The sequence below is a fragment of the Musca autumnalis genome, unplaced genomic scaffold, assembly GCF_047663935.1.
Source record: "Musca autumnalis isolate F117 unplaced genomic scaffold, ASM4766393v1 scaffold_2, whole genome shotgun sequence".
In the NCBI taxonomy this organism is placed as follows: Eukaryota; Metazoa; Arthropoda; class Insecta; order Diptera; family Muscidae; genus Musca; species Musca autumnalis.
Window position 1 is genome coordinate 213,097,881 of NW_027411755.1, and position 17,877 is coordinate 213,115,757.

The following is a 17,877-nucleotide window of genomic DNA, read 5'->3' on the forward strand; positions in this document are numbered from 1 at the left end:
AACATCATAACGGAACAGGCAATCATTACAATAACATATCTGTGTAGTAGCGATGGCGATCCCTAAATCCCAAATCCTAAAAACCCGGGGTTTCTTGGGATTACTCAAATCCCGAATTCCGGGGATCTTAATTGTGTTTTATCCACATATGAAAACACAAGTGAGTAAAGGCTATAGTCGGGACGGGCAGACAATTGGATACACTACAGCACTACCCCTGTGCATAAGCTTTTCACTCGTAAACATTTCTACAGTTTTCACCTATCTGGCTTTTATACCGAATGATTTATGGCGAACTGAACCAAAATGATTTATATTTAATTTTATATTTGACTTCTGCCGACATCTACTGGTTATTGATTGAAAACGTTGCTGGTCTTGATTAACATTTTACATGTCGTTAACACACCAAATAAAAGCAGAGGTATTTGACATTAAAGTGAAAACTTCATAATATGAAAATTGTGATAGCTTAGCTCCGTTTGCAATAACTCTAATATTTAACCATAAATGACACATTTTGAATTAATCTAAAGCTCAGGTGGTTTAGTTTCATTACCAGTTGGGAATATTTTAAAGTTCAGAATGTCTTCATTGTTGAAACGCATCCAACCAATGTTGAGATACTCTTCAGTATAATTCAAATAAGAAATGGGAAAATGAGATGTGCGTCAAACTATATGAATAAAACGTTGAATGCTTTCCACATAAGTTTTTTGACCATTCTGACGCCTGCATGTTATCTGGTCATCACCAAAATCAATAGGATTCTTCCTCTATGGAACCCCCCATTATCACTGAAACCCTCGTGATGATCCGATCAAATTGCACCCTGCAGCGTGATTACAAGGTCTAGATGGTCAGACGGACGGAGGGACGGACACGCATAGCCAGATCGGCTCAGCCATCAGACATTCATTTTGGTATACATAAGTATGGGACTTCGACCATTATTGCGATGCGTTACAAAGTTTTTGGCAAAACCTACTTATAATACCCTCCCACATAGTGGTGTAGGCTATAATAATCCTCTGTAAAATGAGTTGTTAAAAATACAATTGATCAATTACTCCACGAAGGTAATAATTTTAAATAAATTAGGAAATGTTCCATAAAGGAATATGCCAAGGAGAGTTTCTTAAAACAGATGTCGGTGGTCAGTTCCAGGGTTATGAACAAATGAACATTTAAGATCATTGTGTAATAATAATCAGCTTGCGAATTAGCTTTTTTGGTAAGGCAGTTATTTCTTCCAGTTCTGTTCCTGTTTTTTATTACAATAGTATTTTATTTGTTTCAATTTACTTTATTTTTCAATGACAATTTAATTTTTTACTTCACAAAGTACTCCTTTAGTAGCAAGTCTCAACAAATCCTGCAGTCTCAAAATTGCCCCGAAAAAACCCGAAATCCCGAGTTAAGGAATTTCTGTTGACGATTTATTTATGATTCGCGCAATTGACGAAAATAGTGAGAAACAAATGGCTACGCCATTTTTACACCCTAACTTTTTGAGATCAAAAATGATTTCCTGTAGCGGCAATGAATGAACTTTTGCCTATTAATGACTTAAATAACGTTAATTCAATTTAAGTATTAAAAAGGTCATGCACAAACCACTTGAAAAAAAGAATTGAAAAAATACTATGAAATTAATTTAAATAAAATTTTGTTTTTTAATAAAATATTTCCTGTTGCACAAATGAATGAATGACCTTTTATTTCATTTAAATATTGAAAACAAATATTGATATGATTTATGAAATAAAACAACATCAGTCGGCTTGGCCGATAGAGATATACCCTCAGACCTAAAGAAAATAAGTAACTCACAATACTTCTACCGTCTATATATACTTCGTATGCGGAAAGGAACAAAATATATATAAAGGGGAATGGTGAATACTGGAGTTTCTGTCGTACTAAGACCTATTTTTATTACCAATATTTTTTCGATTGTAGTCAGAATTCACAAAACAAAATCTGCCGTATCGCATCCCTACACAGCACTATAGGTAATTTGGCCTGTTTTTGAGGCAAAAATAAATAGCGGTGGATATGTGGGCTTTTTATACATTTTTATTGCTTTATATGCAAAAGTAAAATAAAACAAAGAATTACAACGTAAAATACGGATATAGCGAACATCGGTTTACTACGTTTATAGCGAACAAAGTTTTATGTTTCCAAAGAAGTTTCCTTAATATTTGTACACAGGTTCAACTTCTTAAAACGACCACGATTATAACAAACAAAAATTGTTACCCCGCATGAAGAATTTTTTACAATTTGTTAGGATATTCATTCCAGCTTTAAAACACATATGATATTAAAAAGTAGGCTTTAATAAGAATTTTACAGACGAACACGTTTATAACGAGCGCCGGATATAACGAACAACTTTTCTTTTTCCTACCCCTTATTCTCATTTTATCTATTTTATTCGTTCCAATCCAATGAACGCGGTTAAAACAAAAGAAAAACGGTTACAATGAACTAAAGTACTGATCCGCCAAAAGATTTTTATAAACATTGATATGTTTAAAATATTGATTTGCGAAAAGATCTTTATAAATATTATATTTTTAAAGGACCAAATAAATCACGCAATCATGATCCCTAGTTTAATATTTCCTTCACCAAACAAAAAATTAAAAAAATATATTTTTCTGCAAGGAGGGCACCTTCGCAAATCGCACCTTGGTAATTATGTAATTTATTCAGAACCCTTTGCTGAAGATATTCCCGGTAGCAGAATTTCGGACAAATAATAATAAATACGATTTATTTTGCTGTAATAAACATTTTGAAGAAAATTATTTCTTAAAATAGTAAGTACACACCGCCACCATCGACTTTTTGCCTAAAAACCTGTCCAAATTACCTATAGTGCACAGCTACCATATTTTTTATTTCGAATTTCAAAAACTATCATATTGCAAATTTCAGATTTGACTCATGGTTTTACCCCTTCACTAACATACACTAAACTTTATCTCACCCCTTCACAACAATAATAACGCACACACAATTCACAATTCAAGGTTTCATCTTTAGCGGTTTCGCCCAGAACCCGAATAGGTCCGTTAAATTTTCGGCCTTCAAAACGACCATAAAAATCCACGTTTTCGTATATCCCCATATAACGGTACCTCTCGACTTAGTGTATTTTAAAAGAAGAACAAATGTATATTGTCTTTAAATTTGGACCTTGAATAGACAGAGGATATAGAAGTTTAATTTAAAAAATATCCACTTCAATCCACGTTTATTAGAAGAGATATTTTGAAGATTTAGAGTATTTTGAAGATCTTCTGCACATTTTCCAACCAAAATTCGGAATTTGTGGCATGAAAGGTTAGAAGAACTTTTTGCAAAAAATTGTACTTAATGTGCACGGGTATGTCAACCGTATATAACGGAAAATTTGTTGGAGGCATTTCAATTTAGGCTTTTTTATAATAAGGGGTAAATAACTTCTAGGTAACAAAATTGTGGCATTGGACCACGTCTTCAAATTAACATACCAAAGCGGTCAGAACAAAAAACATTTTTTTAAAAGATACTTCACGTTTGACTACTTAATTTCAGTACATTATTTGGAAACGCCTTGGCGTTAACATCATATCAATGGAACAATATTCAGTACAATTTTTCAAACTCAGAACTTTGTCTCAAATTTTAGAGTGATCTTCATAACAAATATTTTTCATTTCGTATTTTTTGTACAAATAGCGTATTTCCAAATTATATAATCCCAGCTTTGTTCCTAAACCCAACACCAAATTTAGTACCTTAACTGTTTACACAATACCAAAATGGTTTTGGTACCAACATGTTGCCCAACTTTTCGTACACATAGGTAAACGTTTCAAAAATTACTTCCTTATATTCAACATATGTATATCCTAACCCCAATTCACTGTTCCAGCTTTATCTGTTCCTCTGAAACCCATTATAGTACTATTTAGTACGTTTTGTATAAATAAGTACAAATTTTCAAAACCTCCTCCCTACCTCCGCTCTAAACAACAATTGCTAATCTAATACCGAATTTCAAATCCAATACCGAATTTCATATTTAAAAATTCCAGATCTACCCCTTTATAAAATCACAAATTGTACAAAATTCTGTACCATATAGCAAATACCAAAAGGTACCAAATTTTGTACCATTTACCAGAGAGAATTGGAGATCTTTTCTTAGTTCGGTCTATGGAACAAATGTTCTGTAATGGGCCAGCTAAGTAAGTGAGTAAGTAACGAAAATGCGTATTTTAGTCCGATTCAGTGAAAAAAGTTTCCGCACCGACAGCGATTACTAAAGCCCTTTTGATATTTTTTTTTCTATTTAAACATTCAAATTTGCTTTGTTTGGATAAATATTTATAGAAAACAAATACGATTCTCACAGACAAAGTCATTAAAACAGTCTGTAACTTTCGCGAATTCGTTGCAAATGACCACAAATTCTCTTGTCCCATAGGTACAATAAATATAAACATAAAATTCGGGAGTTTGTAAAGAAAAACAAAAAATTGCAATATTGTTAAATATGCATTAAATGCTCTGAAATATCGCGATTTGATAACAAATTGGTCCAGAATGGTTTGATATTGATTTTAAATGAGATTAAAATTATTAATAAGTTATTACGAAAAGCGTATAGGTATGTCATTATAACAAACTAGGAAATGCCCGCTACTTCGTATGCGGAAAGGGATCAAAATATATAAATAATATTTAATACGGGAATGGTGAATGCTGAAGATTCTGTTGTACTAAGACCTATTTTTATTACAAATATTTTTTTCGATTGTAGCCAGAATTTACAAAAAAAAAAAAAAAAATTGCCGTATCGCATCCCTACACAACTATTGCAAATTTCAGATTTGACTCCTGGTTTTAACCCTTCAGTAACACAGCATTCCCTTCCAGTACTAATTTCCAAACACTAAACTTTATCTCACCCCTTCACAACAACAATCACGCGCATTTATAATACAAGGTTCTAGCTTTAGCGGTTTCGCCCAGAACCCGAATAGGTCAGTTAAATTTTAGGCATTCAAAATGGCCATAAAAATCCATGTTTTCGTAAATCCCCATATAACTGTACCTCTCGACTTAGTGTATTAAAAAAAAAAAAAACAAATCTATGTTGTCCAATTTTCTTTAAATTTGGACCTTGAATACTTAGAGGATATAAAAGTATAATTTAAAAAATGCCCACTTCAATCCACGTTTATTAGAAGAGATATTTTGAAGATTTAGAGTATTTTGAAGATCTTCTGCACATTTTCCAACCGAAATTCGGAATTTGGAGGCATTTCAATTTAGGCTTTTTTATTATCAGGGGGTAAATAACTTCTAGTTAACAAAATTGTCGCATTGGACCACATTTTCAAATTAACATACCAAAGCGGTCCTCATCAGTGATCCTCATTCCAAATTTCAGGATTCCAACTCTATCCGTTCACCCAAATCCAAATTGTACTAAATTTAGTACCATTTAGTACTTTTCGTGCACTTATAGTTCGAATTTCTAAAAACCTTTCTTTGTTGCTCTCCATCAGTGACCCTCATTACAAGTTTCAGGATTCCAGCTCAATCCGTTCACCCAAATCCAAATTTTACTAAATTTAGTACCATTTAGAACTTTTCGCGCACTTATAGTTCGAATTTCCAAAAACCTTTCTTTGTTACTCTCCACCAGTGACCCTACTTTCAAATTTCAGGATTCCAGCTCTATCCGTTCGCCCAAATCCAAATTGTACTAAATTTAGTACCATTTAGTAATTTTCGTACCCTTATAGTTCGAATTTACAAAAACCTTTCATTGTCACTCTTCATCCGTGACCCTCATTCCAAATGTCTGTATTCCATCTCAATCCGTTCACCTAAATCAAAATTGTACTAAATTTAGTACCATTTAGTACATTTCGTACCCTTATAGTTCGAATTTCCAAAACCTTTCATTGTTACTCTTCATCAGTGACCCTCATTCCAAATGTTTGTATTCCAGCTCTATCCGTTCACCCAAATCCAAATTGTACTAAATTTAGTACTTTTCGTACCCTTGTAGTTCGAATTTCCAAAAACCCTTTGGTACATCTTTCTAACTCTCCATCAGTTACCCTCATTCCAAATTTCAGAATTCTAGCTCTTCCCGTTTGCCTAATACCAAGGGTACCATATTTAGTACTTTTCGTACACTTCTAGGTCGAATTTTCAAAAACCCAGCCTTATCTTACCTCTACACACCAACAGCAACCTACTCCCAAAATTTCAACTTTCTAGCTTCAGCGGTTTCGTCTGGTAGCTAATGAATCAGTCAGTCAGTCAGTGAATACCTCACCTCACTGCTCTTTTATATACACTCCGGTTCATCTGAATAGAACCAACCAATATTTGCCTACAAATACCGTTATATTTGACGATAGGAGAGGAATTGTAAATTATATTTTTGTGGACATGTAGAGTATATAGTAGCCGATTTGCATTCACTTTCCTGAGATAAAATATCAATTTTTGGATTGGGAAGGTAGAAATTTGAGATATCTTCACCACATTTCCTCTGTTTCGGACTTATAAACCTATCAAATGTGATTTTTTTGTAATTTTATTGTAGTCTAAAAAATTTTGAACATAATTCAGTATAAAATTTTGACTTTACAAATTGTTTCTACCGATTTCTTCATAAGAATATTTTTTGGAGCTCTAAGCATCGATTTTCATCAAATTCCAAGACCCTAATACACATTTTTTGCACATTATTTGTTGGCAATCAACAGTCACGGCCTTTGTTTATAATTATAAACAGTTTTTTGTAAAAGTTTACCACATCTGACAAAGGATTTGTGTAAATTCTTATGGTAGTTCTACCCTGGTGAACCATTAAAACATGCTAATATTTGACATTTTTTCATAAAGCGTGTAAATAGTACCGTTATAACGCATATCTGAAACATGTTAGGTATTGAAAATATCAGCTACTATATACTCTACATGTCCACAAAAATATAATTTACAATTCCAATATAACGGTAGGCAAATATTGGCTGGTTCTATTCAGATGAACCGGAGTGTATATAGATATACAGTGAGTCAACTAAGTTTTACGTCAAAAAAGTATATTGCCTTTTAAATATTTTTTTGAGAAAATGATTTTTTTGATACACGCTTGAGCCTTTTATGGTAACCATTGGTGGTTATCACATTCTATGAGCGTTTCGCACCAATTGCATCATCTTGCGGCATGTTTTCGCGAGCATTTCCTTCAATTTTTCCTATAATTATTTCTTCAACAATATTTAACATGCATTAACATGCTGAGATGCATCTCAAATAGTAAAAGAAATAACAGCGATGGAAATCAAGAATTGAGACAAGAAATTATTAAAAAAATGGCGAAGGACGATCCGGACCGCTTCCAAAAATTAAATGGACCTTCAATATCGATCTAGGAACTAATGTCTTGGATGAAGTGTCCACAAGGTACCAATATCCAAAGATATTGACGGTATTATGGCAAGAAAAAACATATTATTTTTGAAATAAATAAGACAAAATAGATTGATCTTTATTGATATTTTCCCGCAACATGTTCGGATCATCCGATTCAAATATATTTAAATTCCTTCGCCACTACACCGCACCACTTTTAAAATCCAATTTTATAACTTCAGAGGTCATGGCAAGGGATTATTGTTTCTCTATATTTTCCAATTATTTTATATTTTTTCTTGCTACATAACCATCAATATCTATAGATTTTGGAATCTTATGGACACTTCATCCAAGACAGTGGTTCCGAGATTAATATTGAAGACCCGATTAATTTTTGGAAGCGGCCAGGAAGTATCTTCGCGATTTTTTAAATATTTTTTTGCCTCTGTTCTTAATTTTCATAGTTCCAAACCGTCATTTCTTTCACTATTTGCGATGCATCTTAGCCTTTTTGTATTTTTTACGCATTTGTTATGATTTGAAGGTAGCGGCGAATCATTTTTCACTGATAATCTTAAATCTTAATAAATCGGTTTCTCCATTCGAGGGTTATTCTATCTACTATCCAGTTTAGTTGGTGCCGCCAGGCTTTTTGGAGCTTTTGGGCCATTATCTCAAGAAATAAGGCTTGTGCCCGAAAAAAATGTTCCTTCGTAATGGGGAAAGCGAATACAAGTTGTTACAACCGTTCCGTTCGAGAGTTATCGTGCGCTCCAGTCGCTACACATGGTGTCATAGGGTTTTTACAGACTTCGGACCATTTTTTCAGGAAGTATGGACTGACCACTGACAGAAAAAAAACTTTACCGTCGTAATTAAGGCAGCGAATGCAAGTTGATTCAACAAAGTGATTCGAGAGCAGGTCTTAAAGTGAACTTATCCGAAGCTTTGTGTGGGAGGTACCCGAAGGAGTGGACAAATATAGCCCATATTCGAACCTGATCTATATCTGGTAGATATATTAGAATGTATAAAGTATGAACCAAATCGGTCAATCCCTTCAAAAGTTATCCGAATATTTTTGAACTTTAATGGGGGAGGTTCCTGAAGGAGTGGACCGATATGGCTTATCTTCGAACTTAAACTACGTTTGGACAAAATATTACGAAGGAAAAATTTTGGACCGAACCGGCAGATCCGTTAGAGAGTTATCTTGCGCTCCGACCACTACGCAACACATAGGGTTTTTATTTGCAACTTTCGGACTATTTTCTGGGGAAGTATGGACTTGCCGCTGATAAAAATTTTACCGTCGTATCGAGGCAGTGAATACAAGTTGTTACAACAACAAGTAAGAAAAGCGTTAAGTTCGGCCGACCACGAAGTGTATTGAAGTGAATAGGAACAATTAGTTTTATTTCGTTTATGAAAGTACTAAACTCTTCCTTTTATTGCAGGAGTATCTCAACTGATAATACTCCCTTCAAAACAGTTAATATGGGGCAACATTTTTGTTCTTTCCAAAACATGGACCAATATTTATAATTTTCCGAATTCGTTCTATATGAAGGCGTAGACCTATACCGAAAAATTTCAGCCATTTCGGTGGAATATTGAGGTCACAACCTTCAAAATACCGAAATTCGGAAGGTACCGTTCTATGGGGGCTATATGATGGCGTGGACCTATACATACAAATTTCTGGGGGAAAGTTTTATACCCCCAACGAAGACTAAATACCAAATTTCAGCCATCTCGGTGTGATAATGAGGCCAAAACCTACAAAATACCGAAAATCGGGAGATATCGTCTTATAGGGGCTATATCAAAACGTGGACCTATATAAACATTTTATGGTAAAAATGTTTCTTAGCCTCTGGAAACACAAAATACAAAATTACAACCGATTCTTTGGTCAAATGGGTCTAATACATTCAAAATATATTAACATGGCGCGTACTTTATAAGGGGGCTATACCAAAACGTGGACCTATATAACCCAACTTTGGTAGGAATGTTTTCTGGCCTCTGAAGACACAAAATACCAAATTACAACCAATTCTGTGGTCAAATGGGTCTAATACATTCAAAATATATTAAAATGACGCGTACTTTATATGGGGCCTTATATGGGCCTTACGTGGACCTATATAACCCAACTTTGGTAGGAATATTTTTTGGGCTCTGGAGACACAAAGTACCAAATTGCAACCAATTCGGTGGTAAAATGGGCCAAATATCTTAAAAATTCCTTAAAACGACGACACGTAACGCGTCATTTTGTATGGGGGCTATACGAAAGCGTGGACCTACATAGCCCGCTTTCAATACCAAAAGTCCTACGTAAATATAACATATTTTCCCAAAATTTCATCAACCTACGTCAAACCGTTCGGACGCTAGAGTGATTTTCACAGACGGACGGACATGGCTATATCGATGTAGAATTGCACCCTGATCAAGAATATATATACTTTGTGGGGTCTACAATGATTATTTCGAGTAGTTACAAACGTAGTGACAAACTTAATATACCCCCATCCTATGGTGGAGGGTATAAAAATCAAAGCGATTCGAGAGCAGCTCCTAAACTGAACTATTCCGAAATTTTGTGTGGGAGGTACCCAAAGCAGTGGACCAATTGAGTCCATATTGAAACCTCATTAAACATATTAAAATCCTAAATTCACAACTTATTTTCCAGTAAAAAATCAATTGAAGTTAGATGTCAAAGTATGTAGTTTGTAGGAATTCTCCTTATGCATGTTTCCCATATCCAAAATTCTAAACCCAAGTCCCTGTAAAAATTATAAACTTATCCAAATTAACTTGTAAAACATAACAGAGGTTTTTTTCACAAAATATCTTTCCACACATTTGTTGACAAATTACCTGTACTTATCACAATCTCAACCAGGGTTTCGGAGTCGGAGTCGGAGTCTACGAGTCGGAGTCGAGTAATTTTGCTGGAGTCGGAGTCGGAGTCTGAGTCGAAAAAAATAACTCGACTCCGACTCCGGGCAAAATATTAATTTAGAAATATAACATTAAATTTGAAACAAGAACTTTTTTCAAAATCATTATTTATTTTAAAAGAAAGGTATAAGAAAATATATTATACTAAATTAAATATCCTGTGAATTGCACAGGATATTTACTATCCTTTGAAGTGTAGTCTATTCATCCCTATTTTGTTGATCTAATTGATTCGTTACATTTTTGCAAACAAAAGTAAAGTTCTATGACAATCGAATTAAGACTGGACCTTTAACCTCTTTCGTCAGAAGTCTTACTGGTCTTCTCACAAAGGTCTATTGGTATTGTCATCTTGTTTTTTATGAGAAGTCGTCTATTAAAGACATTGTAATCTCTATGGGAAATCTTACTGAATACCCTGTGACACAAAACTGAAGTTAAGATCTGAGGAAGGAAAGCCCCAATTGAGAACCCCAAAGGATCCCATAGCTGAAATTTCTGAGTCAAATATGCTGTCCTAGCTTAGTTTCTTCCATGTCCTTTTTGTTCTTAAACCCAAAAAGTAAAACAAAATTTACTTTTCTACAAAAATGTTCCACCGAAAATTATATGTAGGTTTCCCATATCCAAGAAATCGACATTGTCACGTTTTCTTTGTCCTTTATCAGTTTTCCGGTTACTTTCTCAAAAAACAGTATGTTTATGTATTTCGGTAAATTTCGCATAATCTATTTACTATATATCAAATTCGGATGGTTACTCTTCTGAATTAGGCATCATGAATTCGTTGTTGGTTAACGACAGATTCATCCCGTTATAACTCAGAAGTCTGACAAACGGTGAATCTTTCTTCTGGGGTTCATTATATACTCAAATAACCGGATCTGTCCGCCAGGAGCAGATTTTCTACACAATCAATTGCATATACGAAATTCAATGAAATACATAATCATAGAGTTTTCATGAGAAAGATTCGGGTAAAAGTGATAAAGAACAATGAAAATATGCCAATATCGATTTCTTGTCCTAGTGGACCGACTCTACATAAAATTTTCCTAGCAACATTTTTGTAGAATATTTTCATGCACGAAATCTAATCGTTTGCTAATTTTTCAGTTCCAGAAAACATCCATCTGCCTACGTGCTGAGTGGTGTACACAATATATCTCAAATATTTCAATAAAATTATCCACACCACACCAAAGTTCAAAATGTGAGCGCTGAATTTTAGTTTAAGGGGTGCTCCCTACTTATAAATTTCAGAAAAAAATAGAAAGTATAAGTAGCATAGAATATGTGGTCAAGCTTTTAAATCAATCGGAACAATATTGCCACAGTATGAGCGTTGGATGGGAACAATTTACTTTTATTTTGTATGCGGCGTATAAACTGTGGTTTTCTCGAGAAAGTTTTCGAGATAGAGTTGACACCGCAAAAAGCTTTAATAAAAATAAGGTTTCGTAGACGACCTCAAAACTTGGTAATATTTTGCTCTTTCAGATGAAGAAGAAAAAATCTGCCAAAAAGTTACGTAGTTTTCTCGGGAAAAAAAATCATGAAAAATGGCTTTTATTGTGCTTTACAACTTGGGGTCCCTTTTTGAGGCTAAGCTCAATAAATTGTTGGCTTACATCGAGTTTGAAACTTGGTCGTGAATTGCTTATAGTTTTTGTTGCATGAAGTCCTTACAATTTGTATTGCCCCATCATTTTCACATATTTTGAAGTCTTAAAGATTCTCTCACTCGGAAGAATTCAGTCGGAAGAATTCCGTCCAGAAAAAAAGGAAAACCGACAAAAACTTTCTAACTTTGCTATTTGTCAATGTAAGATTCGGCAGAAACGGTATTGATATGTTCGAATGTATTCGAACGAATGCCCTTTCTAATGAATATGTAATGAAAAACTAACACATTAGCCTATATAGGCCAAAATATAGGAACAAATTACAATTTTGTGCACATTTTATTCATTTTTAGTGGTATAGGAATTCACTCTCGGAGTCGACCCGGAGTCTGAGTCGGAGTCGGAGTCGTGAAAAAAACTCGCCTGGAGTCGGAGTCGGAGTCGAGCCAAAAATACCTCGACTCCGAAACCCTGATCTCAACTAAAACAAAACACACACACAAAAAACCATGCCGCATGCTGACAAGCGTGTGTACTTTTGGTACGTCCGCCGGTTGGTCAAACACATGTCCACTTCCCCTTGTAATAACCACAAATTGTAGTCATTGTGTGGTTTCCATTGCCCCTAAATGATGCACTGCTAGAATGTTACGGTGTACCTTAGTTCTCTCTTCATTATAACAATGATCAAAACAAACATTAACAACAGCAACACCACCAACCAACAAATATTCGACTAAATACACAAAGCGGTAAAGATAAGAATGAACGAACGAACGAATGAATGAAACAAACTAAACGAAACGTTGGCTGTTGTTATCAGCCCACAAAAGATAACAAAATCCTTATCGCTGGAGAACAAAAAAAAAAAAATTGTCTATAACAACAACAACGCATTAGCCACCTCTGCCGAAGAGCGCCTGGAAAAAAAGATATCACCGTGTTTTGTGGTTATGGAGAGGCGCAAAATAAGTGCATTTAGAGCGGTTGTACGTTGATTTCCATAGCTTGGTGTTTTTAGTTGCGGCCCGTAAACTCTTCCGTAATCATTACCATAGTTAATGAGCGAGAGCGTGTTTTTGTTTTTCGTATAGTTAGTTCTTCATAGATATTATCGGTGCGAAAAATTCGGATAACTCATCATAAAATACGTAGAACAATTTTTTGTGTAATAAACGTGCGGTTTGCCTTGTTCGTTATACAATTGTCTTTAATAGTGGAATTAGTTGTGAAATTCTTATCCAGTTTTGGATTTATTTGTGAGCAAAATACAATTCTAAAAGTTCCAAAAAGGTAAACAATGGAGAATAAAGTGAAACACATAGAGATTTGACATACATATTTGTTGAATGCCTTAAATAAAATAAAATTTAAATCTACGAAATACCTATGAACAGTGTGGTGAAATTGTGATCTGAGCTTTCCTTAGTTGTGTAATAATTTCTTTACAAGCTATGGAGATTGACAACGCTATTGCTCATTTATAGAGCGTCATGTGTTTATTATCAAAGAGCTAATTTTGTTTTGATAAGAATAATTACAAGGTGCAATTTCAAAATAAAAGTGAAATGTCTTTGGTTATACATAATTTCATTACCCGATGATGTTGAAAACCAAGTAAAAAAGTATCCGTCAGCTCCGCCGACAGAGATATAACCTCAGCCTAGGATCAAAAGAAATGAAGCCAACATAACAACTTTTGACGTCTATAGGCCAATTTCACAGGGAGTATGGATTTTGCCCCTAAAAAATTTAACCGCCTTAAGAGACGAGGATGTCCCGAAGAAGACCCTCAACTAGCAACCAATGACAGTCACTGATACGCCCATTGGGATCAGCCCTGTCTATGATTGCCAGCCGGATCTCACCCGGTACAATCCGTCGTGCAGCGATGTCATCCTGCTCCGGGTTTGACGAGCAAAGAGTCTGCAGAGCTGTAGGCGTCGCTTTGTCCTTACTAACCTTCGCGGATGACCAGGGAATCCCCAGACCACAAGGTCTGGAATTTTCCTTACTCAATTTTTACGCGTTGTCCCTACTCGCCTTTGTGAACGAGTAGGGAGTCTGCAGAGCACTAGGTTTTACCTTACCCTCACTCGCCTTTAGAGATGAGCATGGAGTCTGCAGAGCCCTATGTTCCGCGATATCCTTACTCGCCTTTCCAGACGTACAAGGCTTCAGAGAAGAAGCACTAGATGAAGAGGCTTTAACCTTTTCATTAGTGATCCTCTCACTAGCCTTTCTCGCCTTTCCAGACGTGCAAGGCTTCAGAGAAGAAGCACTAGATGAAGAGGCTTTAACCTTTTCATTAGTGATCCTCTCACTAGCCCTCCTCGTCACCGAAGCAAACGATGCCGACGGATAGACCGGCTGTGACAACGTAGACTTCTTCGCAGAAGGAGGCTGTTCCTCAGACGACCTCTTCACAACAACTGATTGTGATTTTGGATCGGTCGCACGAGCTCCGTTATCCTTTGAGGAAGTCAATGCCATCACTGACCATCACTGTTCCGCCCGCTCGTGTTCCCACTTTTGTCGGATGGTATCTTCTGTTTCATCGGCCTACTCACCTCTATCACCCTTTGTTGGGGTTTGGAAATTGGCCCAGCTGCAGAATCAGTAGATACCTTCCCAGAGGATTTGGATCCCTTCTTCTTCCTTTTTGCCTTCTTCTCTACCTTCTTTGAGGGCTGCGACGTTGCCGCATTGGCAGAAGGGGTGTCCTTATCAGAGCTGAAGTCTCCTCCCTTCGCCACTTCTTCGGAGGTTTCGATGGGGCTTACTCTTGACGTAGGGATTTCACTGACACGCACTTCCCTCTTAGTTACGTGAGGATATTCTCTTTCAAATCTCCTCACGAACTTTAGGTTAGACCGTATCATTTGAAGTTCCCTTACGCTGATGGAGTTGGGGTTCTTATTGGCATACCGATTGCAATAATTAGTTGCCCTTCGGTATGATTTTTGTCTCTTGCTTCCTTGGCTTTGGAGGTCTGTGGATTCAGCGAATCGTCCATCTTATCGATAGGTTCTTCGCTCGCTCCACTCTCCTCCTCTACTGTTTTTTGCCTTAGAAGTAGAGGTTTGTCGGGATTATCCGACACCAAAGCATCACGGGATGGGGGGTTATTAGCTAGACTAAAGGTAGGGACATGGATCACTGTCGTGTCCATATCTTCCTCCTCAGTCAGCGATAAATTTTCGCAAATTTCATCCGGTATGCTTTCCTCCTTGAGTGTCAAGGGGACGCTTCCCTCAATTAAATGGAGGACTACTAGGCTCTGTCTGTTCAACCTGTCATTTATGTGGTACAGTTCCGGAGTGTCGTCTCCACCCATATTTTCAGTCCGCTTTGTAGCAGAGTTAGAGCTGCTGGCCGTAACTTTAGGGGAATCGCATCAATGTCCATATTTGTAATTGTCAGGGATAGTGAGGAGGTTGCACTTGTGAGTGTAAAGACTGAGGGTGCCAAGGCATCCACACCTACATCAGTCGAATGTTCATCTTGAGGTTTTTTGGTTTTTTTGTTTAAATTTTGAATGTCCATGGGATATTGAGTTGTGGAGGAGCTGAGGTCTACCGCGGCATAGCCTCCTTACTACGGCAAGGGCATGATAATTACTCGTTGAGTCGCCCAGGTATCAACGAGGCTCTGTTCAAATACAGTTTGTACCCTAACTGCAAACCTTGATAACACCGATGGGCAAGTGGTCGCTTAACACCCCGGTGTTAGGATATCTTAGCAATTTTTTATTTGGTAGGAGATCGCTACCAAATATGCGTCACACATTCCAAAAGATACACTATGGGTTTTCATTGCACTGTATTGGTTTGTGACAGTGGAGATGGATAACCTTTTGGTCGGTCACAACCCCCAAATCAATACTCTAAGAAGCTGAGTGGAAGATTGTGGCGTCTAACCCCCGCATCGCGTCAAGATCGTTATCTCCGGCGGGGGACCACTATCTGGAGTTCTTCTTTTAGAACATTGAAAGCTTCTTATAGAACACCTGGAGTCTTTTTATAGAATATCTGAGGCCTTCTTATAGAAAAACTGGAGGATTTCTTATAGAAGATCCGAATGTCTTCCTTTAGAAGGCCTGGATGTCATCTTGTAGAAGACCTGGAGACCATCTTATAGAAGATATGGAGGATTTAATTTAGAAAATCTGCAGGAATTGTTACAGAAGATCTGGAGGTCTTATTATGGTAGATTGAAAGCTTCTTATAGAAGACCTAGACGTTCTTAGAGAAGACATTCATGTCTTTTTATAGAAGTCCTGAAGGTCTTCTTATAGAAGACCTGAAGGTATTTTCTTGCAAATTTTAAATCGCACGAGGAACGCTCCCTCTTTGAAACATAACAGTGTATAGGGTCCACCAATCAAAAATGTGTGTTGGTTTATTTTTAGATGGCACTTCAGGGAAAAAATACAAAATTATTAAAAAAAGGGTACCCATAAGTATCCTTAAAACGGGCTTCAAAAACTGGCTATGTCATATGACATAGAATCCCCGAAAGGGCTAAGCAAGGACAGCCAGTTGAAGAAAATTTCCTCTTAAACTTCACATTTTCCGAATTTTGTGTGGGAGGTATCAACGTATATATACCCTGTTTAGCCTAAAGGCTGAGGGTATAATCAATTAAAAACGGATTAAATATATTTGTGCGCCATTTGGTAATAAATAAACGTTCCCTGTACCAAATTAAAGCTTTTCCATCACGATTTAATATCAAACCACATTTTTTATATTGTTATTCTCCCACTACCAAAAAGAAACGCAACATGTGTTGTTCTTATTGAATGAAAACAACTTTCCCCAGAGTTGGTTCGAAAGCTCAGCATGTCTGACAACAATATTGACAAAAGCACTAGCAAAACCATTTAGTTGAAATTTGTATATTGGATAAATTTAATCAAATGAAAATTTCCCGTTGAGATAATTAATCGAAAACTGCCTACCATGAAAAAAAGAGAAGGATTGAGGGCGTTAAGAATGAATGTTATCATCGTCATCATCCGGCTGCTGATGCTGCTGTTGAAGTTTGTTTTTGTTCAACTACAAATAGGAAAACTAGAACAACGAAGGATGTTGGTAACTTAATTAAGATCTAAAGGACACCTGCTGCGCCCAACAAACAACCTTGGATAAATAAGTGCGAACAGCAAGAAAAAACAGTGGAGATAAAATTGTGTGTTGGTTACAGTGATTCATAGTTTGCAAAATTAGAGGAATAGTGTAGGATTCATGTTAATTCTTTTAGATCATGGTAGAGTTCCAACACATGTGAATACATATATATGTACATAATTGTCTATGTCCATTAAATGATAAGCATCCCACCCCTACGTACATAATCGGTGAATGCTCAGCTGCTTGCGGTCTAGAATACTTAAAATATAGTGTCATGGATATCGAAGTTCTTTAACCTAAACATAGCACTCGAAGTCATCTAACACCTGCCATCTATATTGAAATGGATTTTAAATCTTTATCGGTTCTATTAAATCAATTCGCCAATGCTTTATTAACATTTGTTATGATTCCTATGAGTCACTGTATCCCAGTCTGTATTTAATCTAAAACTATATAACAAAAACAAAACAAACAAACAGACAAACTCAGAGATAACACAACGAACGACACGAGTTAAAAGAGAAAGGATAATAAATGATAGGTACAGATACCCCAATAACCAATATCTATAAGATTGTAAATAGAATTTACCAGGTGACAATGTTCACAGACAAACAACTGGTATACAAAACAATACTACGAACATTGACAGTGGGAACCAAAAGATGAACTACCGATTAGAATTTTTATGT

General features: G+C 36.1%; 1 protein-coding gene across 13 annotated transcripts in view; it reads left to right on the forward strand.

Moving 5' to 3' along the window:
• Positions 1 to 17,877, forward strand: part of LOC141395239 (CUGBP Elav-like family member 1-B) — a 569,810-nt gene that overhangs the window by 16,159 nt on the left and 535,774 nt on the right. For 3 of the 13 annotated variants that reach the window (XM_073970822.1, XM_073970828.1, XM_073970832.1), the window contains exon 1: positions 12,991 to 13,340. The exons of the other annotated variants lie outside the window; for them this stretch is intronic. The gene's annotated coding sequence lies outside the window, so the exon portion shown is untranslated. Of the gene's footprint in view, positions 1 to 12,990; positions 13,341 to 17,877 lie in introns of those variants that run through there. 13 annotated transcript variants of the gene reach the window in all.